The sequence below is a fragment of the Sapajus apella genome, unplaced genomic scaffold (genome assembly GCF_009761245.1).
Source record: "Sapajus apella isolate SASKATOON/1434 unplaced genomic scaffold, GSC_monkey_1.0 scaffold43, whole genome shotgun sequence".
NCBI lineage: Eukaryota > Metazoa > Chordata > Mammalia > Primates > Cebidae > Sapajus > Sapajus apella.
Window position 1 is genome coordinate 13,418,438 of NW_022436983.1, and position 25,866 is coordinate 13,444,303.

Consider the following 25,866-nt stretch of genomic DNA (forward strand, 5'->3'; position numbering starts at 1 on the left):
GATGGTTGTGAATTAGGGGATGGGAAAGTATGAATTTATGGTAAAACTTCCACTGGTTCGTGTTATAAACAAATCCAGGTTCCTTTGGAACATCTTGTTTAGTTATGACCTTGTAGCATTGTCCACATCACAAGGGTGATGACGGAAACTGAAGCTGATCACAGATAAAGTGATGGCATCCTATGACCGATAGCTCCTCCAGAAAGGTGAAATATTAAGAACACAGGCTTTGGAATCAGACCATCCTGAGTGTGGCTTAGGATGGGTTTTTATCTGCTCTGAGCTCCTATTTCCTTATCTGCAAAATGGGCATAATATTCTACCCTTACAGGTGTTTTCCGAATATTAAAGAGAAGACATTTTTCAAGTGCTGATCCCACAGTAATGACTATGACATGTCAGGTTTCTTCTCCTCCTCTCCTCACCTTTTCCTGCCCTATCTTTTCTTCTCACAGGCTCCTCTCTTCCTCGTCTCCTTCTCTTAGGGCCACATTTTAAAACTTTAACCTATAAAGCCAGAAACTATTTTTTCATTGGTTTAGTTTGTAGATTAATTGAATCCAAAACACAGGCCACCAGTAGAAGTTCTTGAATATCCTTCTCACAGGTTTTATCCTCTCCTAGAAGTCTTGCAATGGGTCTGTAAACAAATGAGATTTAAGGCATTTATCCAAACAGTCTAAAAATGAAGGCCTAAGAATAATGGCTCCCTTTTCTCATCATACCAGGACCTGTGCAGAGTCTCTTTACCCCGTTCCTGGTCATAGAACTTCGAAGAGCAGTTACCCACCTCTCTGCCTCCTGTTGCCTTCTCTACATTATCACCCTTGATAATAGCACCTACTATAATACAAGCAGGTGCCTTTACTCAAGAGCATAAGCTGCCAACAAAATGGTTAACACACTTCAAAAGCTTTGACAGACTGACTTTGGGAGCAGCCCAAATGGGAAATGCTCTAGTTATTCATGCAAATGACAGGTCTGCCCACCCTCCTTAAATACTACATCGCTTTATGACATGACGTGATGCCTCACACCTGTAACCCCAGCACTTTGAGAGGCCGAGGCAGGCAGACCACTTGGGGTCAGAAGTTCGAGATCAGCCTGGCCAACAAGGTGAAACCCTGTCTCTACCAAAAAATACAAAAATTAGTCAGGCATGATGGCATGTGCCTGCAATCCCAGCTACTCCAGAGGCTGAGGCATGAGAATCACTTGAACCCAGGAGGTGGAGGTTTCAGTGAGCTGAGATCATGCCACTGCACTCCAGCCCAGGTGACAGAGCGAGATCCTGTCTCAAAAAAAAAAGAAAAAAAAAAAAGAAAAAAAATCTACATCACTTAAAAATATATACAAAAACATGCAGTCTAGTGCAAAGGCTCTTGACTGGGCTTGATTGAGAGCTTGCAGGCCACTGACCTGCTATCTGGAGACTAGAAAGACAGAACATGAAGGAGAAAGGCAGAGGGAGCTGGAGAGGGACTGAAATTCAGAAAAAAAAATTAAGAGGGCGGGAGGAGGAGGAGGAGCCAGAAAGCCAAAAGAGGATGAATGTTGTGAAAAGTAGGTGAATGAGGAGGGTATGATTTCAAGGAATCCAAGGAAACGGGGGATACAGAGAAGGGGTGTTTAGCAGGATCCGCTACTACTGATACCTAACATCACCACCTGTTCCTATGCACCAGGCTCTAGTTAGGTGTATGACCTAAGGCATCTCTGTCACAGCTGAGAAGAGAGATATTATTCTTATGCTCACATTTCAAATAAGGAAGCTGAGGTTCTGAGCAGATGAGCTAATCTGCAAGATCACCGCTGTAAGTAGTGGAGTTCTAAGATTCTAATCCAGGCAACGTGGTTCTAGAACCATTCTCTACCACCTCCCATTAGCAGGATGCAGGCTCTGCCCCAAAAACTGAGGCATCAGGATATGGAGATGTCCACCAGGGCTGAATTCCCTGAGAAACAGATCCTGAGATGGAGATTTGTATATAGGAAAGTTCATTGGCAAGTGTGCTCCAGATCACACTTGTGGGAGAGTGACGGCCACAGGAGTGGGCAGAAGGAGAAACAGAGCTGTGATGCAGTCACAACTAAAGCCTCAGCTAATCCCACGGAAAGCCTGGAGCTGGGATGGCCCTGCAGAGATGTGCTGCTTTGAGGCAAGGGGACCTGCCGAGGGGAGAGAGCTGCCAGCTCCCAACACTCTCAACTGGGAGGGGTGCCTGCCTCAGTCTAGGGGAGGGAGGGAGAGGAATCTGCATAGCTCCCTACAGCGTCTACTAGTCTGCTACCGTGTTCCACATCTAAAAAGAAGGGGTAGTCTACTGGCATAGTATTTGACAGGGGCTTGGTCAAGTGCTTGGGTTTGCCTTCCAACTCAGTCATTTCCTGGATGGAGGATTTTAGGAATTTGCTTAACTTCTCTGCATCTCCATGTCTTCATCTAAAATAAAGATAATGACCATTTGTTGGAATTGTTGAAGAAAATCATATATAAAGTCCGTGCTGCTAAGTAAATGTTTCCTCCCCGGTTTTGTAGAAACCGAATACTCCACAGAGAAGGGATGAGGTGAAGGACAGCAAAGCTAAAAGGGGGCTGCTAGATATTCAGAAGAGACACGCTTATCATAGGCCATTTAGGGAGACACCAGGTCTTGCCTGGACAACTTCATCCTTTTGAGGTTTGTATCATGAAAATCAACTACGTTGTCTCTGTTGGGGTGCCTCTTGTACTATCAGGCAAAACAGGGGTGGAGAAATAAGGAGGTGGGGTAAAATGGGGTGCGGGGGATGACTGTGGCAATTCCTATAGTGGCCTCTATCTTGACATTCCAAAACACCGTAAAGCCGATCTGACAAACCCAGTCAGAAAGAGACAGAAAATGCCAAACAGGAAGAGTGGTGGCTGTGGTGATGTCCAGACACCACGACACGCTCTCTTGCTGGAATGGCACCAGGCAGAAAGCCAAAGGTTTCTTAACAAAAAACAAAACTAAACAGCTCAGCAGGCTATGGACCACGATTTGTTGGGGAATGTGAGCAACTACGAACGGCCAAGGCATTCCTAATATGTGTAAGACATTATTCTCGCCACCTCGCCCAAATGCATACTGATCTCAATGCATGTCCTCCAGAAGATGGTATCAGTTTGAGGGATGGCGGAACAGGGTGGAAAGGGAGGATTTAAGTTAGCATATGCATGCCACAGTGAGCAGGGGGAGGAGGGGGAGCAAACCGCCATTAAATGAGCAGCCAGCACGTGGCTAGGTACTCGGCATTAGCTAATTTCATCTTCAAAAAAATCCTCTAAGTGGATATTGGCATTATCCCATTTCTCAGATTAGAAAACTGAGGTGCAGGCCAAGCACAGTGGCTCATCCCTGTAATCCCAGCAATTTGGGAGGCTGAGGCTGGTGGATCACCTGAGGTCAGGAGTTTGAGACCAGCCTGGCCAACATGGAGAAACCCTGTCTCTACTAAAAATGGCCACATCTTTGATGACTTATGTCTAAACTTGGGTCAACTCTGTGACCGTGCTGAGCTTCCATCCCACGTGGAAAATGGGGTAACAACTCCCTGAGGGCTCGCTCCATGGCAGAGTTTCCTTTAGCAGGAATTGGGGGCCCGTAAAATTATTTAGGTGCTAGAAAGACATTTAGTAACATGGAATAGCAAGTGAGAATGTTGTTCTCTCCCTAATTCTCTTTCAGCTGTTCAAGTTAAGGCAAGAAGAAATGCCTATTTGGTTCTAGTGCACTATTGATTGATTGATTGATACAGAGCCAGATACCCAGTCAGAAAGAGACAGAAAATGCCTTACAGGGAGAGCAGCAGCCTTGGTGATGTCAGATGCCATGAGGTTCTCATTAAATTACTTAGTACAGTAAACTTGGGAAAATATTTAACTTTTTGCACCTCAGTTTTTTCTTTTCTTGAGACAGAGTCTCACTCAGTTGCCCAGGCTGGAGTGCGGTGGCACGATCTTGGCTCACTGCAACCTCTGCCTCCTGGATTCAAGCAGTTCTCCAGCCTTGGTTTCCCGAGTAGTTGGGATTACAGGCACCTGTCCCCATGCCCAGCTAAATTTGGTATTTTTTGGTAGAAACAGGGTTTCACCGTGTTGGCCAGCTGGTCTCGAACTCCTGACCTCAAATGATCCCTCACCTTGGCCTCCCAAACTCCTGGAATTACAGGCATGAGCCACTGTGCCTGGCCTGGTTCTAGTGCACTTTAAAAGGCTAAAACTTGCTAATCCTCCTTAAAGAGATTAGGTCTCAGGTCCAGAGTATTATCTAGTTGAAACTTGACAACACTGCTTTGTTTTCATTGTATTTCTTTTCCTGGTTATCTCCTATTTGTGGTAGTTGATGCTGACTTTCTATTTACAGTGGCTTTAACAACTTGCCTTTTAAAAAAATATATTTGTTTAAATAATAGGAGTCCATTTTAAAGAAAATTATTAAGTAAAATAATGGTTTAGGTGGCACACAGAAATGGGTAAAGTGAAGACAGAACACAAATGGTCAAATTTTTGTGAAAATTGTTAAAAAGACTAGAGACCACATGCCAAACGCTTCCCATCCACTGACCATATGGTGGGTACTCAGTAGGTATTAGCTCTTATATTATAATTTTGTATTAATGGCCTAGGAATGTAATGGCACAGCTCACTGCCGAAGTATCCAAGAGCTCCTATTTCTGTTTCATGGTGCTCTGCCACTAACACGACATCTTTTCTAATAAAAGAAGAGCAGAAGAACAGAAAATCAACTTCAAAAGATGAACTCACAGTCCAATTCCACCACTTACTGGTTGTACAACCTTGGCCAAGTCAAGGAACCTGGCCAAGTTCAAACTCTCCATAATAGCTACCTTTATTAAGGACGTATTAGACACCAAGCCACCTTCGTAAGAGCCTTAAATCAACCATGCTGTTTAAATCTCGTAACAACCCGACAGAGGGTGCATTATTATCTTCATTATGCAGATTACAAACTAAAACTCAGCAAAGTCACTTGAGGGAGTGCAGGTCACCCAGCTGGGGAACGGCAGCATCAGCATTCAAACCCTCTTCTTTCTGACTCCATACCTACCTCCCAGAGGTTGATATGAAGATTAAAAGACAGTAGAGAGGATGTACCTTCTGCATAACATGCATTTGATAAATGGCTGTGCCTTAATACGTTTAGAATATTCCTGGCAGAGGCAACAAAGGAATGTTACTTTCTCAAACTGAGTTCAAAGGATGCACAGGAGGAAAGGAGGAGGAACCAGCAGCTGATTAGGAAGAGCTGTGCCAGTGAACATCCGGCTTTCAGCATCTGAGGCAGGACTAGGACTTGCTGTGCCCTGGTAATCTGCCTTGCGGTGAGACAGCTAATGAAGTTGAGCAGAGTGGGTGTACACAGCACATCTGCTGCTGCCAACCACGTTGCACTTTAAATGCTCAAGGCTGACAAGCAGGGTATTGGGGGGGAAAATTACCCACTTCCAGCCCAGCACTGGGATCGACTTGCAAATCACAGGCTGCAGGGTGTCGAGAAGCCAGAAGAGGTTGAGAGCCACTGAGGAGACTGGCAGCAAGCTGCAGTTAGAGCCACGAGTCCCCAAAGAGCAATGGCAAAACAAACACAGCGTGACTAGGGAGAGCTGGGCATGGCGCAGATAACTCTTTTGTCTACACGGGACAAGAGCACCCTCAGAAGTAGGGAACTGCCCTGATTTAAACGAAAAATGAGGTTCAGACTGCTGGTCCCACACTTCAGTGCTTGTATAAGCAATTACATCATTATTATAAGATTAAATGCTTAAGGTTTTTTTAATCTTCATAAAAAGAATGCCTTAAAATTTCCATATGCTGGTAATAATTTTTCAGTTTTCTCTAAAACTAAGCTGTGAAATGGAGAAAGAACATGGTTCGCTGGAGAACGCACCCGCATAGAACAGACAACACATTGAAGGATTTCTGACGGGATGTCAGTGCTCTTCTCTACTTTGCTAGGGAGAAAAGATCATCACATCCACAGGGGAAAATGATCCACATGGGAGAAGAGAGACAACTAGGTGACTGGAGGCTCTGTGTTGGAGAGACAAAAAAAAAAAAATAAAACACCACAGTTCCACAGAAGCATTCATGGAATGACTCCATTCATTTTGAAGAGCATGAGCTGATAGATGTTGATTGTACTGGCTTGTGTGTGTATTATGTAAATGAACCTAAAGGGGACAGATAATGCTTCAGGGTCACCACCTGTCATATGCCAGTACCTTCCAGTTCAAAAAGGGTTAAGAATGGCTGACCCAGTCCTTGGAGTACCTGAGTGGGAGTCAACAGGCTTGAATACCATCATTTCAGATCTGCCTCATTGTGGCAACATTAATTTCCTATTTGCAGAAACCTCTCTGACACATGGTAGATCCTATTTATTCAATTTGCCACCTACAATATCTGTCAGATGTTACTGATGTCCAGAGGCTCTGCAAATACTAGGCTTCCCCCACTGACTTGGAGAAGCTGTGCTTTTTCAATTATGCTCTTAAAATGGTAGCATTCAATGTTTGTCTCAATCACATTAAATTAATAGTCGAGAGGTCATGAATTGTTAAAAAGACTTAAAGTGCTGAAGTGAAGAAAAGTGTATCAAAGTAGGTCAGTCCACCAGATGACAATCTTACCACAAGACAGTCCCATACCAGCCAATCCCCTCTCTCAGCCAAAGCCGCAACAATTCATCACCCTGGTTCAAAAACATGTATTTAATGCCTTCTTAGCTCTATGCGGTTTTCAGGAGCTCAACAACCCAGCCAGCCCTCGAGAGATTACACCAGAAGACAGAAAATGATTTAGAAGCTGCATTTCCTTCACATAGACTCTGCAGTAGGAGAAAGGTAAACAAACATAACACAGATTCCCTTATCTTCACTTTCCTCCAGCTCCTCCAGCTTCAATTGAAACACTGAGGACTATAGTTTTTCTTGTCTAGCTAACACTTATTTTAAAATTCAACAAAGCTCCATTGCACTTTGTACTAAGGTACCTCCTGGTGCTATTACAGAATAATTTCTTTTTTTTTTGACAAGTCCACATTTAAAGGATACAAGATAAATTGAAGACAATATTTACGTATCTGCCAAGGGCCATCTGTCTCTTTAATAAGATGGTTACAGGCCGGGCGCGGTGGCTCAAGCCTGTAATCCCAGCACGTTGGGGGGCCGAGGCGGGTGGCTCACGAGGTCAAGAGATCAAGACCATCCTGGTCAACATGGTGAAACCCTGTCTCTACTAAAAATACAAAAAATTAGCTGGGCATGGTGGTGCGTCCCTGTAATCCCAGCTACTCAGGAGGCTGAGGCAGGAGAATTGCTTGAACCCAGGAGGCGGAGGCTGCGGTGAGCCGAGATCACACCATTGCACTCCAGCCTGGGTAAAAAGAGCAAAACACCCTCTCCCTCAAAAAAAAAAAAAAAAAGATGGTTACAATATTCTACTGTTTTTCCCTTTTTTTTCATCCCTTATTATTGTTGTGATGTTATTTGTGCAATAAACAAAAACCAGGAGAAAAGCCTAAAAAGCATCTGGTCTTTTCTTAATCCATTTTTTTAAGCAATAAATTCAAAAAGAGCTAAATCACCATAAGCCAGACAGATGGACAATCCCGCCAAGGTGGCAGCCTTCCTCTCCCCAGCACACTGCTACGACAGATACCAAGATGGAAGGACAAGGGAGAAAGTTGCCCACGTGGAAAAATGGGACTGGACAGTGAGATCGGTGGCCAGCCTCCTACGCACCTAACCCATCCCAATTCTGTCTCCCCTTCTGATTTCTCTCCAGAGAGACAATCAGTGAGTTGATGGGAACTTTGGTGAGCAGAGCACTGGAAGTGGGCTCTGGCTGTTGTAAAGAACTGAATCACAGAGTCCAACGCTCCCAGGCTACTGCAGAAACACAAGAATGACAGACAATTCTCAGCAGTGGTCTCTCTTTGCTGCAGTCTGTTCTCCACATTACCACGCTGACCTTTCTTCTTGTAACAGACATTTGCTGGTTTGGGGCCCAGCCTTCAAGTACTGTTGGCAGCCACAAGCCTGTCTTCACTTAGAAATTCGCTCCTCCCCTGCTTTCATACAATGTGGTTTGGCTGGGGCTGGCTCCTCTATGAGGTGGGGAAGGGAGACTGTACATTTAAACCAGGCTTAAGGCACTTGGCAAAATGCATTCTTCCAGTAACAAATACTGGTCTTGAGGTGTGCATATAAAGGAAGCCAGGTGGTCCCAGCCATCTAGACTTAATTCAAGGATAGTTCTTGGAGTCACTGGGAAAGCTAATGACCTCTTTTCCCCGAGACCTCAATCTTGGAAGATGTGAGCCTGGAGCTCATGCACCATCACATCAGCATGAGAGGAAAGTCTGCCTGAGAAAGGAGCCTACACAAAGGGTGCAAAGCAGAGAGGCACAGGAAGAAGTCAGTTCTATCACTTGCGCTGCTGGATCAAGCCATGCCTAAAGATGACTCTATCCTTGGAATTTCCAGTTAGGCCTATTTGGACGGCTTTCTCTCACAGGCAACTCAGAGTCCTAACGGAGATATTTCCAATGCCACTGATTTGCAGATATTACCACTCATGCTCAAAAACTAGAAGTGATTTCCTACAACCTATAGGATAAAGTTGAAATTCCTTAGCCTGGCACCAAGGCCATCCATAAGTTGGCCTCAACTTATTTCCCCTTCTTTATTTTGAATCACTACCTTAAACATAACTCTTCTGTCAAACTGTACATTCTTTCTCTCCTAAATATTCACCTTCGAAAAAGTCTTATTTTTCTGAGAAATACCGTCTCACCCATCCCAGGCCCCAGTGATCTCTCTTCTCTCAATTTCCATCACACCCACTGTCCTGAGCTTTTCTCTGACACTCGTCATAAGCTACCTAACTGCTCTCATTCTTTAACCATTATCTAAAGGGCATTAGGGGAACTAAGGAGACATGCTATTTGTCCTCAAGACACTTGCAGACTAACAGGCAAATCAATGGCCAAATATTTATGCAGAGTATTACATAATTAAGATAAGGCGCAAGAAAAATAAAGGGCCAAGTTTTAATCAGAAGGCATAAGAGATATAAACTAAAAATAAAATTATAAGCCTCTCAGCCAACTTAATGGACCCCCTCTTGGCCACTGGAGCCCCAGAAAAACCTTAAAAACTGCATTCCCAGCCATGACCCAAAGGAAGGTCACACGTGCCTCACTGTATCTCCTTTCTTTTGCAGTTTAGACACAAGGGACCAGCACTAATATGAAAATAGACATCATACGACTGACAGAATGGACTCTTTGTGGCAATAAGATAATACATTCATACTAAACAGGACCTAAGGCCACGCCAGGCGAAGGTTAAGTCACACACCCTACACTTAAAAGACAAACTCTGTTCTAGCTGCCACAAGATTTTTCTTTTCGTCTAGCAGCTAAACAGGCGCTGGCCTGGAGATAAGCCATACCGAAACAATGGCAGCTCATCCACCGCCTGATGCTGACCCACTGACCCCCTGCTCCACAAGCCAGACCGACAGCTTTGATTGGACAGGAAACTGATTTCAATAACTTTCTGCTGGTAAGAAAATCACTGACCATGCACTGGCTCTGGCTGGTTTACAGAGGCTACGCACTTGAGTGCCTGTGTGTCCTGAAAAGACCTTTTGACATATAGGTCCTAACTGTAACATATTTAAATGTTAAGTCTTCACCCCAAAGTGAACATGGGTTGTATGTAACATGGGTGTCTATTTAGTATGCAGGTGTTAGGATCACCTTCATGAATACTCATAGCTCTTTCTGTAACCCGTTGAATATGTACACTTGGCCAACCCATTAAGCTTATGTTCCTGTCTTACTCCTGTCTCCCTTAAAGTGCCTGCCTTTTGGGCTCTGTCAGATGCTATATTTGCGAGCCTGTCAGGATGGCCACTGTGCAGGCTGTAACCCTTTATAAGAATAAGTCTCCCGGCTGGGCACAGTGGCTCACGTCTGTAATCCTAGCACTGAGGGAGGGCAAAACAGGTGGAACACAAGGTCAGGAGATCAAGACCATCCTGGCTAGCACAGTGAAACCCCGTTTCTACTAAAAACACAAAAAATTAGCCAGGCGTGATGGCATGTGCCCGTAGTCCCAGCTACTCAGAAGGCTGAGGCAGGAGAATCGCTTGAACCCAGGAGGTGGAGGTTGCAGTGAGCTGAGATTGTGCCACTGCCCTCCAGCCTGGGCAGCAGAGCAAGGATCCGTCCCGACCAAAAAGATTGACAAAACAGATTCTTTGTAGCAATAAGACACCAACATAACAGATAGGGGGCCCTAAAATAAACCAAAGTACTTTACCCCAAAATGTATTCCTTTGACCTTCTGAGATGGAGTCTCACTCTGTTGCCCAGGCTGGAGTGCACTGGTGCAATCTTGACTCACTGCAACTCTGCCCTCTGGGTTCAAGTAACTCTCCTGCCTTAGCTCCCGAGTAGCTGGGATTACAGGCACCCACCACCACACCTGGCTAATTTTTATATTTTTAGTAGAGACTGGGTCTCTTGAACTCCTGACTTCAGGTGATCCACCCACCTCCGCTTCCCAAAGTGCTGGAATTACAGGTGTGAGCCACCATACCCAGGCTTCTTTGACATATTTTGAAATGGCCCTTGCAAAGTTTGTCACTACATTCTATAGATTTTCCCTTCCCTTTCCAGATTTTTTTCCTGTTCCATGAGGAAATTAACTAAGAGTCTGGCTCCTTTTTAAGTCTGGTAAGAAACATTTACAAACTATTCTCTCTGAAGCCTGCTACCTAGAAGCTTCACCTGCATAATAAAATCCTTTGTGTGCATAACCCCGATCTTAACCCCACACACTCCATTTATTGGTTCCAGGTTTTAGATAAACTCTTCAGCCAACTGCCAACTGAGAAATCTTTGAATCCACCTATGACCTGGAAGCTCCCCACCCCACCCTGCTTCAAGTCGTCCTGCCTTTCCAGATTGAACCAGTGTACATTTGACATGTATTCACTGACATCTCAGGTCTCCCTAAAATATATAAAACCAAGCTGTAGCCTGACCACCTGCACATGTTCTCAGGACCTCCTGAGGCTGTGTCCCAGGTATGTCCTTAACCTTGGCAAAACAAAATTCTAAATTGATTGAGATTTGTATCAGATACTTTTTGGTTTACGCAGTGGTACAAGGGACAGATGATGGTAGCTTAAACTTTGGTGACATGAGTGGAGATGGGAGAGAATTGGGTGATTTCAGTTATATTTTGGAGGAAGAAGCTGTATGACTTAGGAATTTACTGAATATAAGGCAGGGGAGATATGAGAGGCAGGAAACCACAGGGCGATTCCTGAGTCCCTGGTTTCAACCACTTCATGAAGATGGGCAACACTGGAGGTAGAGCAGGTTTGGAGAAGTTTGTTTCAGGTAAGTTTAATTTTGAATAGCTGTAGAACAAGTGCATTTGTTAAAGACAGTTGAAGATATGGGTTTGAAGTTTAAAAGTCTAGACTCTTAAGTATGAATTTGGGAGTCTCTGGCATATAGCGGCTATTTGATGCCACAGGGGTGGATGAGTTTACTTAAGAAGAATGTAGAGCTAAAATATAGCCTGGATCACATCTGAGAGAACTCCACTTTTCAGAAGGTTTACTTGTTGGGATAGAAGCAACACACGGAGAAGAGGAAGATATTCCTATCTTCCCAGATAGACCAAAACCTCTTGAGAAGAAGAACCCTGTCTCATCTCATATTTCTTTGAAAGAACAGTACTTGGAACCTTAACAGGTGTTAAGAAACATTTGTGAACTACACTGAATAGCGGACAGAGCATCAGGCTGAGAATCAGAAGTGTATTCTAAAATTTTATGATTCTGGGTTAAGAGAAAAAACTTTAGTCCACATTCATAATTTAACTGGATGCAAAAGGCCCTCATTAATTCAACTAGCATTAAATGGAATCTATAGGCACAAACACTGTATTAGGCTGGGAACAAAAAATATAAAGGGGTGGAGGGAAGAAAAATACTTCCCATCTTAGTTATTTAATTCTCACAATGTGTCTATGAGTGACAATCCGGTAGAAGACAGGTTTTACAGATACATGATTGCTGAAGAAATTGAAGTTCACAAAGCTTCAGTTACACAGCCAATAAACGGGAGGCCAGAATTCAAACTCAAGTCTGGTTATCTTCCAAACCTGTGTTTTTTCATCTACTGCACATCGTCCTCCAACCCTGCTCAACAACTCACAATCTTAGAATGAAAGTTAACTAACGATGCAAAGTGGTCTACAATTAAATGTCAAGAGCCAGGCACCGTGAATGCTACAGTTTCAAGGGGTCAACAATATGATACAGATGGTTAGGAAGGTCTGGTGGACTAGCTGGACCTTGAAGTAAGGATAAGAGAGTGTAAGAGTCGTGGGACAGGACAGCGAATCCCGCAGCCACATCACCAACACGAAAAGCAAAGTTAAATCTCAGAAATTCTCCTTATATGTACGTGCCTCACTCAGGTCCTTTGAGAATATATTCCCAGAGTTAGGTGGCATGTGGGTGATGATGGATATTGGAACAGGAGCAGGTACAACACTTAAAATCTCTTTCATGACAACTAAGGGTCTGAAAAAGCATGTAACTTTAGCTCCAAATGCAGTGTTCACCGGAAGACAGGACGCCAATCACAAGTAAAATAATGGCTTTAATAAAATAAGGGAGGCTGTCTGTGAAACCTTCATTTTGTCCTAATGTAACTCTACTTGTATCCGTTCCCCTACAACCTTATTTCCTGCTAAAACTGTGAGACCCTTGAGAGGCAGGACCATATCATAGTCATTTTCTCATAGTCATTCTCTCATGTCTCAAAGGCTTGGCACAGTGCTTTTGATCCATGTTAGTTATTGCATAAATGTGTTTTAAAATATTAGAAAATAAATAGTATACATTTGTCCACAAAAGGAACAGTGAGCTTGTGAATGAAAAGAGGAGGCAATGAGGATGCCAAGGCTTTCCCCCACTCTAACTGGGGTTTTATCAACCGAAAGGGGAAGAAGGGAAACAGAAGCCAAATGTTCCATGTTCCATTGTCAACATCAACAATTTCCAACCTCCCAAATTAATCAGTAAATCGAAAAACGTTCTGAACCTGTCAGAGAACCACACTTAAGAGCAGCTACAAATTACTAACTCACTATAACTCCTTTGAAGGAGTATTAAAAATATACTCTAAAGCAAGGACAAAATCAGCCGCCTATCTGTGCTGGGCCAATCCTAGTCTCAACTTTTCCAGTGAGTAACTGAATCTATTCGCAACAGATCTCACCAAGGAGAGTGGGGTGACCAGAGCCCAGGAAACAGTAAAGTTCGACTTCCTTCTTTATAAAAACTATCCAAATATAAGGCTCAGCCCTTCATAAGAGGTCACATTTATATCATGCTTAAAAGAGTGCCGATGGCTTTCACTTTCATCATCTCATTTGATTTCCTCACAATAATCTTGTGAATAAGAAACGCTTAACACACTGCCCGTTAAGAGTGCCACCAAAGGCGGGCCGGAACCAGTCATCCCATTTCACAGATGAGAAATACAGGATCAGAGAAAAAAAACCAAACGATCGAAGTTCTCTCCAGGGCTTCCAGAGGGGACAGGGCTCAGTTTGCCTATCTGTAAAATGTGCGCGTGGGTTGAGATGATTATCTCTGAGGTCTTCCATGACGTCCGAGAAGCTCTACACGACCACCCACGGGCCCCAGAGCGGCAGCCGTTCCCGCACCCCGAGCCCTTTCCGGATTCGCGTTTCCCAGGCTGCTCTTGGTCCCTCCGTTCCCACTCTCCTCGCTACCCCCTCCTCCGCCCTGCCTCGTGGACCCTCTCGGCTGCCGCCTCCCCTCGCCCACCTCGACGGCCATATTCGGGGGTGGGGAAAGGCCGGCCCGACGCTTGGACTGCGGGGCTCGCTGACTACTTTAGGTGGGCGCGGACCGGGGCTCTAGCACTGACTAGGTCACTGCGCCTGCGCAAGAGTCTCCGCCACTCCTGTCCGGGTGGGAACCCAAACCTTGGACTTCCGTTCCGGAATCAAACTCTATGTCCGCCCTTTGGGGCGCTGCGCATTTGTTTCTAGGTTTCAGTTCTGAGGCTGCCCAGGGCCGGCCTTCCTCTCTAACCTGCAGGAGAAAGAACAAGCTCCATAACAAACAGTACTTTTGATCGCTATTCCCAACTCCTAATCAGCAAGCATAAGTTAAACTCTTAGCAAAATGGTAGCACCTGGAAAGGCAGGTCGAGCCAAACTACCTGGGTTCAAATTCTGACTCCACCACATACTACGTAGGTAACCTTGTGCTTTATTATAGTTTCCTCATCTATTAATGTGTGGTTTAAATGTATAAATAGCTGTAAATCAACAGTACCAGGACAGTGCCTGGCATACAGTAAACATTATGTAGGTGTAAAGTATTATCCCAAATATTTTACTAGGCAAACATTTTATCAATACTACTCTTGAAATAGGCTTTTTGATATTGTTAACATATCATTACAAGATTTGCCCTCCCCTCTGTCCCTTACTGCCAAGAAGTGTTCTCTCCTTTATCTGCGATTTTACCATTCCTCTCAATCTGCTGACCACAAGGCATTTTTCCAAAGGGAGTGTGTGTCTTAGGTTGTATTTGTATATAAAAGGAAACCTATACATTCGATGTGTTAAGAAACTGAGATGTAGTTGTCACTCAACCTTTGACTAGTTGGGGCTCTCTCAATATTTCCCTACTTAGTACAAATATTTCAATTAACAAAAAAGCCTTACTTTCATTTCTGAATCTGTGGTCTTACTTTCCGTAAAATCTGTAGTAGATTGAAAAAACAAAACAAAAGAAACAGTGAGCTTGTGAGCTTCTATTCTTATATGCATTTCCCTTTGCAACATGTGTTTGCTGTATTTCTCATCAAGAGATGAAGTCTATTTCTCTATCCCCTTGAGTCTGGGCTGGCTTCATAACATGCTTTGACAAATAGAATGCAACGGAAGTCTCACTGTGGAATTTCTGAGCCTAGACCTCAGAGGCTTTGTAACTTCCACTTTCTTTCTTGTTGATAGGGTTATCAACCATCCTGATCTGCCCAAGGCTGATGTGTTCCCCAGGATATGAGACTTTTACTGCTAAAACCAGGATAGTCCCAGACAAAGCAGCATGACCAGTCACCCTACTTGCTGCCCTGAGACTGTCACCATCCTTGAGGATGATAGTTCCCAAGGAGAAAGTGACCCAGTCAACATCCAGCACCATCAGCACGTGACTTATCCAGCCCCAATCCAGTCACCAGATAATAGCAAATGCATGAGTCAATTCTGGTGAGACCAGCACAACCATCCAGCTGAACTTATCTCAAATTGATTTTTTCCATTGCAGTTTTTCTGTACATAAAAAAAAAAATTGCTGTTCTACATAACTGTGAACAAATCAAATGGTTTTTTTAAGCCACCTAGTTTTGGAGTTGTTTGTTGTATAGCAGTAGATAACTGATACAATACTGCAACCCTATAACTACAGGGAATTATACTCAAAACCTAAGAAATAGACTCCAATCTTAAGACAATAAAGCACAGCCCTTCCTCACCACTTGTTCATTTATCTACTCAAAGAATATTTATTGAGTGCTTACTGTGTACTAGGAACTGTATCATGGACTTGGCATCTACTACTAAACAAGACAGGTAAATACCCTGTCCTCAAAAATCTTGTCCAGTTTGGGATACAGATACTAAATGAATAATTATAAGTTATGGGGGTGTTTTGAAAATGAATGGGACTAAATAGAAGTGAAGGAGTGTAAAAAAAAAGCAAAGGTTTTAAAAAAAGAAGTGGCATTTAAGTTCAGTTCTGAAGTAGGAGTTATCCAGGTAAAAATTGGGCTGAAGTGTGTTCCAGGAAGAGAGAGCAGCATATGGGAAAGCTGTGGACTAGGAAGGATGTTGATGAGGAGGGACAAGGTAGCTGGAGTTTAGCAGCTAGGGGAAAAGAGACAGAAAGTCAAGCTAGAGATGCAGGCAGAAGCCCAATCCTCCAGAACCTTGTAGGCACAGTGAGGTTAAAAATGTACCTATCTGGCATCCAGTTCTTCAAAATATGTCTAGCTCCACCTGCTTTATCTTAAAGACATCTTATGAAACATCTGTGTTATATGGAAAGATTGATAAACTACAGGACAGAATGCTGTATTTCATTTTGTGCCTCCGTAACAGAATACCACAGACTGGGGAACTTACAATAATCAGAAATGTATTGGCTCACAGTTCTGGAGCCTGGGAAGTCCAATATTAGAGTGCTGGCATCTGGCAAGGGCCTTCTTGCTGCATCGTAACATTATGGAAGAGCAAGGAGAGGGTGAGAGACAGCAAGAGAGGGCAAACCCACTCCCTCAACAGCAAACCCATTCCCATGATAACAACCTTAGTCCATCCATGAGGGTGGAGCCCTGATCACCTAAACACCTCTTAGAAACTCCACCTCCCAATATCTTCAAAATGGCAATTAAATTTCAACATGAGTTTTGGAGAAGACAAACAGTTAAACGATAGCAAATGCCTAAATCCATTTCAGCAAATAATTAAATCTCGCCAACCTGGGTTTTCTTATCTATAAAAGGAAATAATAATCCCTGTACAATACCATATATATTTCAGGAGTGGGATGAATACAAAATGAGTTAGTATGGGAAGGAACACTATAAAATGACAAGCGTTCTATAAATATAAGGGCTCTGATATTGAGGTGCTGATATGCCCACACCCCATGTTCTTGGTCACATATTGTGTTTGGATCCACATATCCCAGTAAAAATAATAGATGATTTCATCATTCTTTTTGCTGTGCCCATGGACTCTCCCCATCCCAGATAAACAAAATTTGCCCTATTTTCTTACTGAACCAACAGATAATTAACACTCTAACTTCTGTGTTGCACTTTTTAAAGAGTTCTTTAGCATTAACTGTTTCATCATCTGATTATGCATTCATTCAACAAATATTTTTTGTATATCTACAACTGTGCCAGGCACAGTCCTAGATACTGAGGATACGATCATGAACAAGACAAAGTCCCCGCTCTCTGGTGGAAGAGACAGATACCAAAACAGATAATTCTGTAAACGTAACGTCAGGCAGTGGCAAATGTTATCAGGAATCAAAAAACTCAACAGGAAAACAGAGTGAAGAGTGATGGGGTGAAATGTTGTTTGTTGCAAACAGTGGTGTTACGAATGAACTAATTACCACGGAAGAAAAATTGTAGTCAGTGTTCAACATTTAGGAAAAGCCAAGACGCTGTTATTCCAGCACCTCTCTCATTAGTTCAACTCTTTCATACACAAAAGATACTGGGCATTTATTGTGATGTGGGGTGTTGCTCTGGCAAGGTGAAATGAGACAAGGTAAAACTCATCGACTTTTCTTCAAAGTTGATGTATAATTGTATAGTTGGGAACATTGAAAAAATGCACAATGCTACAGAACGTTAATTTTGCTTAGGCCCGTGTGAGAGGCAGATACCTGTATACTTCCCTTGCCAGTTCTCCCACCATGCCTGGTCACCCTTTGCTCTCTATATGGCCACCCCTAGGAACTCCTAATTCTTTTCACTTTCTCTCTTAAAAGTTCATGTCTTTCCTGTCTCAGGACCTTTGCTCACTTTGCTCCCTCAGCCAGAAATGCTCTTCATCTCTTCCTTTACCAACTTAATTTAGTTTTCACTGAGATGCCATTTCTTTAGGGAATCCTGCCATAGGCTGCTCAGACTAAGTCAGTGTGTCAGTTAACTGTAATTAATAATGCTGTGTAACAAATAGCCACAAAAATCTCAGCAACTGACAACTTAAGCATTAATGAACTCCCAAAGGTGCAGGTTAGCTAGATGTCAGCTGGCCTGGATTGGGATTGGCTGGGCAGCTCTGCTAACCTTGGCTGGCCTCTCTCATTCATCTTCAGGGATGAGGGGTCAGCCAATCAGGGCCCCTAGCCTCCACTTAGCTAAGGAAGTTCAGCTGGGATGGGTCTGCTCCACATGTCTCTCATTATCCTCATGGGACTAGCAGGCCAACCAAGGCACGTTTTCAAGCTGATGGCAGAGGAACAAGTAGCCAAATGGGAACACACTAAGACCTGTCAAGGCCTATGCTTAGAATTAGCTCACTGTCACCTCTACTTTATCTTACTGACCAAACTCATTAACATGGTCAAGCCCAAAGTCTAGGGATTATGGAAATATACTTTGCTATTATGGAAGAAACCTCAAAGTCACATGACAAGTTTGAGAATGCAAGGAGAGGTAAAGAATAGAAGCAGAGGATGCATTTTACCATAATCAAATTCCCCTTCCCACCATCTCCAAGCACCCCAAACTTCGTCATGGGCCTTGCCACACTTAAAACCATGTTACAGGATATGAATTTATTTGTTTGAGATTTTATTTTCTCACTAGATAATAAACTCCACAAGGGTAGAGAATAAGTCAGGATTGTTTATTTCTAACATGACATCTAACAGAGTGCTTGGCACATAATTGGTGCTCAGCATATATTATTGATTGAATGATTGAATGGCAGAAAATTAATTGGAGGCATTCACAGGAAGGAGAAATAATTTCTGCGTGAATTGAGCAAGGCAGGCTTGTTGGAGGAAGGGGCTGTGAGTTAAGGATTAAGTATATTTCTGTTGGGCTCACTTTAGTCCGTCTGACTGGTTTTGAGGCAGAGACTGGAGTTTATATCTCCTTATTCCAAACAGCAGGAGGCTTGCTACCTTCCCCATCCTCCCTTTGTGGGTGGTGGGGAGGCCTTTAGGAGGGTCCAGATAGTGGCTGAGAATGCCCTGGACGGAAGACGCAAATTCTCTGGATTCTCCATTCACATCCTCTCTGGTGGCCAATTCACCTTCAGCATCCCAATCCTGCAATCCTTTCTCCACGTGGCAAGCAAACTGATTTTGTGGAAAACCTGGTATCAAAAGTGGCTTCCCATTTTCCCTAGGATTATGTTTGAAGCCCATGCAGGCGTCAGAAGGGTTCAAACCAGAGCAACTCTATCTTAAATAGGAGCTAGGTAAAATGAGGCTAAGACCTACATTCCCAGATGGTTAAGGCATTCTAAGTTACAGGATAAATTAGGAGGTCAACACAAGATAAAGGTCATAAAGACCTTGCTGATAAAACAAGTTGCAGCAAAGAAGCCGGCCAAAACCCACCAAAACCAAGATGGCCACTAGAGTGACCTCTGATGGTCCTCACTGATACACTCCCACCAGCGCTGTGGCAGTTTACAAATGCCATGGCAACATCAGGAAGTTACCCTACATGGTCTAAAAAGGGGAAGCAGGGAGAGGAACATCACACACCAGGGCCTGTCGAGGGGTAGGGAAATAGGGGAGGGATAGCATTAGGAGAAATACCTAATGTAGATGAATGGTTGATGGGTGCAGCAAACCACCATGGCACGTGTATACCTATGTAACAAACCTGCACGTTCTTCACATGTATCCCAGAACTTAAAGTATAATTTTAAAAAATGAAAAAAATAAAAATAAAAAAGGGGGCATGAATAATTCACACCTTGTTTGGCATATAATCAAGAAATAACCATAAAAATGGGCAACCAGCAGCCCTACGTGCTGCTCTGTCTATGGAGTAGCCATCTTTATTCCTTTACTTTCCTAATAAACTTGCTTTCACTTTGCTCTGTGGACTCGCCCTGAATTCTTTCTTGTGCAGGATCCAAGAACCCTCTCTTGGGATCTGGATCGGGACCCCTTTCCTGTAACCCAGGCATGGCGGACAGCTGCCTTAGCAACCTCAGGCATGGCACCTCCACCCCCCTTAGGCCCCACCTCCTTCTCTGTGCCCTGCCTTTCACCATCTAAGTGGGAGCAGTATTGTACTGCCTTCAATTTCTAGAAAACATCCAGCCATTTCCTGCCTGGGCCTTTGTTGACACAGCCTCCCCTGCTTAGAACACCCTGCTCCACTCTCCCCCTCCTCACCACTGCCTTCTAAGCCCCTATTCATTCATTATATCCTCTGGAAAGTCTAGCCTGACATCTCTAGAACATTGGTCTCTCCCTCCTTCATGTCCACCCCTCAGACTTCTATTATAGCACATGAAGTACTGTTTGAGAGTATTCGTTTCTGTGATGAAGTGGTTAAGTTGAGGAATTTCAAATGCTGGCTGTGCCACTTGCTTGTGTTAGATGACAGCCCTTTCTTCAGAACATATGGGTTAAATAGATTAAAAGCACTTGGAACATTGCTGGCACAGGGTGAGTGGTCATTAAGTATCAGCTGTTGTTTTCTTTTCTCTTCTTCCCTTCTTGTCAACATGTTTCCTCTCTTGCTTAGGCTGCTAGGAACCTCTGAGAAAATCATAGGGATGGTCAACACATCTATAATCTCCTCCCTGGTTAGGAAGTGCTTTCTGTCCAGAAAGGGGGCAGACATTAAATCAATAATTTCACAACTAAGCAGCGAACTACAATGTTGACGGCCACTGTGAATAAGGGGTATAGGTGCTACAAAAACATGTCACTGGCTGGGTGTGGTGGCTCTTGCCTGTAATCCCAGCACTTTGAGAGGCCAAGGCAGGCATATCACAGGTCAAGAGTTCGAGACCAGCTTGGCCAATATGGTGAAACCTCATCTCAACTAAAAAATACAAAAATTAGCTGGGCATGGTGGCATGTACCTGTAGTCTCAGCTACTCAGGAGGCTGAGGCAGGAGAATCTCTAGAACCTGGGAGACAGAGGTTGCAGTGAGCCGAGATCATGCCACTGCACTCCAACCTGGGCGACAGAGTTGAGACCCTGTCTCAAAAAAAAAAAAAAAAAAAAAAAAAGGTGCTTGGGAAAATGAAACTGCGTGAGGGATGGTGTGGCAGGCAGAATAACAGCCACCAAAGATGTCACTGCACAAATGCCAGAACCTGTGCATAAATCATCTTACATGGCAAAAGGGATGTTGTACTTGTGATTAAGTTAAGAATCTTGAGATAGGGAGATTACTCTGGATTATCATGGTGGGTCCTTATGTAACCACAGGGGTCCTGGTACATTGAAAGAGGAAGGCAGGAACATCCATGTCAGAGTGAGAGAACATGAGGAACATTTGACTGGCCATTGTGGCTTTGAAGATAGAAGAAGGGACCATGAGCTAAGGAATGCAACAGCCTCTAGAGGCTGAAAAAGGCAGAGATGGCTTCCTCCCTAGAGCCTGCAGAGAAAGTGCTGCTCTGCTGACGGACGCCTTGATTGTAGCCTTAGTGACACCCATTTTGCACTTCTGAGCTCCAGAGCTGGTAATAAATAGAAGATAATAAATGTGCATTGTTTTCAGTCACCAAATTTGAGGTTATTTGTTGCAGAAATTGCAGGAAATTAACACAGGTGGTCAACTCAATGCATTTTTTGGAGAAATGGAAGAAGGGAGAGAGGAAGGGAAGTGGGAAGGGAAGAGTTTAAACCTGGGGAGGCTGAACCAGTTGAAGGAGATGGCCTCTGAGGTATGCTACAAGTTGATAGCCTCTGATGCTGTTTGTGGGAAGGAAAGCCTCATGTCAGTCAATATTTACTCAAAGGAAGTCTTAGCCTCTGTGCTGTTCCTCATGCTGCTTTATTATGAGCCACCTTTAACCTTTATTTTAAAACACTCAAAATCAAATACACTGCTGGCCCTGGGGCTCTTGCAAACATATGGAGTGGAGATCCCCATGGACACAGGGGAAACATTTTAAATGTAGATTATATACTTTAATATGAGCCTGGCTCCGGCACTGTAATCCTTCATGCCATGTAGCAGACCTCAAGGGAAGCTGTGATCCGTTCGGTGGGATCACCCAGTCATCTCTGTACACAGAGACCGCACGGCTGCGCCCTGCACTGCCTGACGGTTACAACAGGATGGAGCTGAGCCAAACTTTGTTTCTCAGCCTCTGCCCTAGATTCTTCTGGGTGCCTCCCTGGTAGGCAGGCCCATGGAAGGGGGGATAAAGGCAAAGTCCAAGTTCACAGCTTGCTGTTGTGTGCCACAATGTCCTGGGATGTTCATATACCCTAGCAAGACTTGTTTGATCTGGTTTTAAAGTTTCTTTCCAGCAAAATCAGTATGATCCTCGAATTCCCTCTCTGCAACAGCAGAAGTTGCTCTCTGGATGGAAATGCCTCATTACTTTTAAAAAAATTTTATTTTTATTTTTATTTTAAGTTCCAGGGTACATGTGCAGGATGTGCAGGTTTGTTACATAGGTAAATGTGTGCCATGGTGGTTTGCTGCACCTGTCAACCCGTCACCTAGGTATTAAGCCTGCATTAACTAATTTTCCTAATGCTCTCCCTCCCCCAGCACCACCCCTCAGAGGCCCCAGTGTGTATTGTTCCCCTCCCTGTGTCCGCATGTTCTCATTGTTCAACTCTCTCTTATAAGTGAGAACATTCCGTGTTAGGTTTTCTGTTCCTGCATTAGTTTGCTGAGGGTAACCGCTTCCAGCTCCATCCATGTCCCTGCCAAGGAAATGATGTTGTTGCTTCCTCTGACTGTATAGTATTCCACGGAGTATATGTACCATATTTTCTTCATCCAGACTATCACTGATGGGCATTTGGGTTGATTCCTTGTCTTTGCTGTTGTAAATAGCACTACAAATAAACACACATTGTGCATGTTTCTTTGTAATAGAATGATTTATATTTTGGGGGATATATACAGAGTAATGGGATTGCTGGGTCAAATAGTATTTCTGGTTCTAGATCTCTGAGGAATTGCCACACTGTCTTCCACAATGGTTGAACTAATTTACATTCCCATTAACAGTGTAAAAGCATTCCTATCTGTCAGAGGTCTAATATCCAGAATCTACAAGGAACTTAAACAAATTTACAAGAAAGAAACAGCCCCATTAAAAAGTGGGCAAAGGACATGAACAGACACTTTCTAAAAGAAGACATTCATGTGGCCAACAAACAGGTGAAAAAAAGCTCAACATCACCGATCACTAGAGAAATGCAAATCAGAACTACAGTGAGATACCATCTCATGCAGTCAAAATGGCAATTATTAAAAACTCATTCCTTATTTTTGCCTGCACTGCCTCTGCCAGGAATGCTCCACCCAAATGGGGTATTCAGATAGTGAGTCCTGTCTCTCCTCCAAGTATCAGCTCTCAGATCTCCTTAGAGAGGCCACCTGGATCTCTCTAGCTAAAGTCAACTCTGTACAGTCCTGCTCTCGTACACCAGGTTTGTCTTTCCGGGACTTGTCAATGTTGGAATGCTGCAGTGTATATGATTTGTTTATGGAACTCTTGCTCCTGCTTCACCTGTTCCCACTAGAATGTAAGCCCCTTGAAAGCAGGGACCTCGTCACTGTTGAATGCTGCTTTATCTTCAGGTGCTTCAACATGTTTTGTTCCTGCCCAACAATCACATTCCAATTTCTTAACCGCCATGGTAAGGGCTGAATTATGCTCATCCCATCCCAACCCAAATTCATATCTTGAAGTCCTAACCTCCAGTACCTCATCATATAGCTGTATCTGGAGATAAGGTCTTTAAAGAGGTAATTCAACTAAAATGAGGTCATTAGGATGGGCCCTAATCCCATATGACAGTGTCCTTAAAAGCAGAGGAAATTTGGATATAGACCATTACAGAGGGAGGACCGTTTGATGACACAGAAAGAAGATGGTCATCTACAAGCCAAGAGAGAGGCCTGAGATAGGTCCTCCTCTCACAGTCCTCAGGAGGAACCCACTCTGCTAACACCTTGACCTTGGACTTCTAGCATCCAAGAACTGTGAGAAAATCCATTTCTGTGGTTTGAGTCACCCAGTCTGTGGGACTTTGTTACAGCAGCTCTAGCAAACTCATACACATCATCACAAAGTGGACCAGGAACTTGCAAGAAAATACTCAATGAAATGTCCATTACTTTATCCATGAAGGCGATCGCAAGAAATAGACGTCGCTCTCAATTTGCATAATTTGAGATGAGCTTAATAAAAGGACTATCAGGAAAGATGTGGGCAGGGCATGGGGCAACATAGGGAAGGTGGGTACAGTACTGTGGGGCAAGCAACAGGGGGGAACCAGTACCACCCTGTGCTGCCAGGGAGAGGGAAGGGGACAGATAGCAGGAAGCCGAAGAGAGAACATTTTGTGGAGAGAGTTGCCTGGGTAAAAGCTGTGGTCTTTGGAGATCAGCCAGCTTGCAATGAGGCAGGAGGGAAGGGGCAGGGAAATAAATACCGACACCTGACTCTATTCTCTTCCCACGCCAGGCAAGGCTCACAAATGGCAGAACTCACTGACGTGGTCCACATGGTCTAGACTTCTACAGCAGGAGCAGGGTAAAAAGGGGCAGAGAGTGGGTCTGGAGGGCTACGTGGAAGATTTCAGCCTAACACCTTCATTCCCCAACTATTGTCAAATCATGTCTCTTCCACTTGCTAACTCCTACAGAGCAATGAAGCAAATGCGCTTTCATCTTTACCTCCTGCAGGCTAGGAATGCCATTTCTAAACAATACTCTCAGTATTGAATTCCACCGCAGATGGCCAAATGAGTCTATTTATTGAGTTTTACCAAAGCTTTATTGATAGCATGTTGGAGCAGGATAGCACAATCTCAGTCCTGCCTCACCCTGGCTCAAGATCTCCTTCCGTTATTATTCTCAGGCAAGACTAATCTACAAGTTTGATGTAAATAAGATGCATCAGAAATGCTTCATTTATCAATACCCAGGAAGATTCAGAAATAGAAAGAGTGGGTGGCTAACGTTTGCTGAACACCTATTAAGTGTCAGACAGTTAACTAGCTTAATCCTTGCAAGAATTATGAAGTCAGCCCAGGCTTGGTGGTGTGGGCCTGTAGCCCCAGCTATTTGTGAAGCTGAGGTGGAAGGATTGCTTGAGTCTAGGAGTTCGAGACCACCCTAAGCAACATAGCAAGACCCCTGCCTCAAAAAAAAAAAAAAAAAAAAAAAAGAATTACTAAGTGCTATTATTAGGCCAGCTTCACAGATGAGTACTCAGGCATAGCCAGCAAGTTAGCAGAGCTGGGATTGGCGCTCCAGGGCCCCTCACTCCAGCGTTTTCTTTCTTCCCCATCCCAGATGTCTTTCAAGGAAGTGAAATGACTCAAAAAAGAGCTAACAAGTATGGTTAGAAGCTCAGAGTAATAATAATGGCAGATACATGTTGAGATTTACCATCTGCCTACTCTGATTTACACAGTTATTCCATTAAAGCCTCAAAACCACCCTAAAGAGGTTTATGCTATTTTATCTCCATTTTTAAGATGAGGACCTGGAGTCTTAGAGGGGTTCAGGGACTTGTCCCAGCTAAGACCTAGGTTCTCAATTCAAACCCCAGATAACCTGGCTTTAGAGCCCGAGCTCTTCAAAAGAATTGGAACTGCAAAGAATGGAATTAAGAAGAAAAGGATTATAGGACATGGGTAGAGAAGGACGAACCCATGTGAGCAGAAAACCCAACCAGCAAAGGGAAAGCTTGCCGCTTTGAACTGAGTCGGCAAAGAGAGGTGAGAATATGGCAAGAACGGCTCAGGAAACCTTCCAGAAAGAACCTGCTCTCTTGGTGTTTGAAAAGAATAGAGGAGACTAACGTGGGTTTCTGAGTCCCAGCAATACTGACATTTTGGGTTAATTTTTTTTTTTTTTTTGAGATAAAGTCTTGCCCTGGCACCCGGGCTGCAGTACAATGGCGTGATCTCAGCTCACTGCAACCTCCGCCTCTCAGGTTCAAGTGATTCTCCTGCCTCAGCCTCCTGA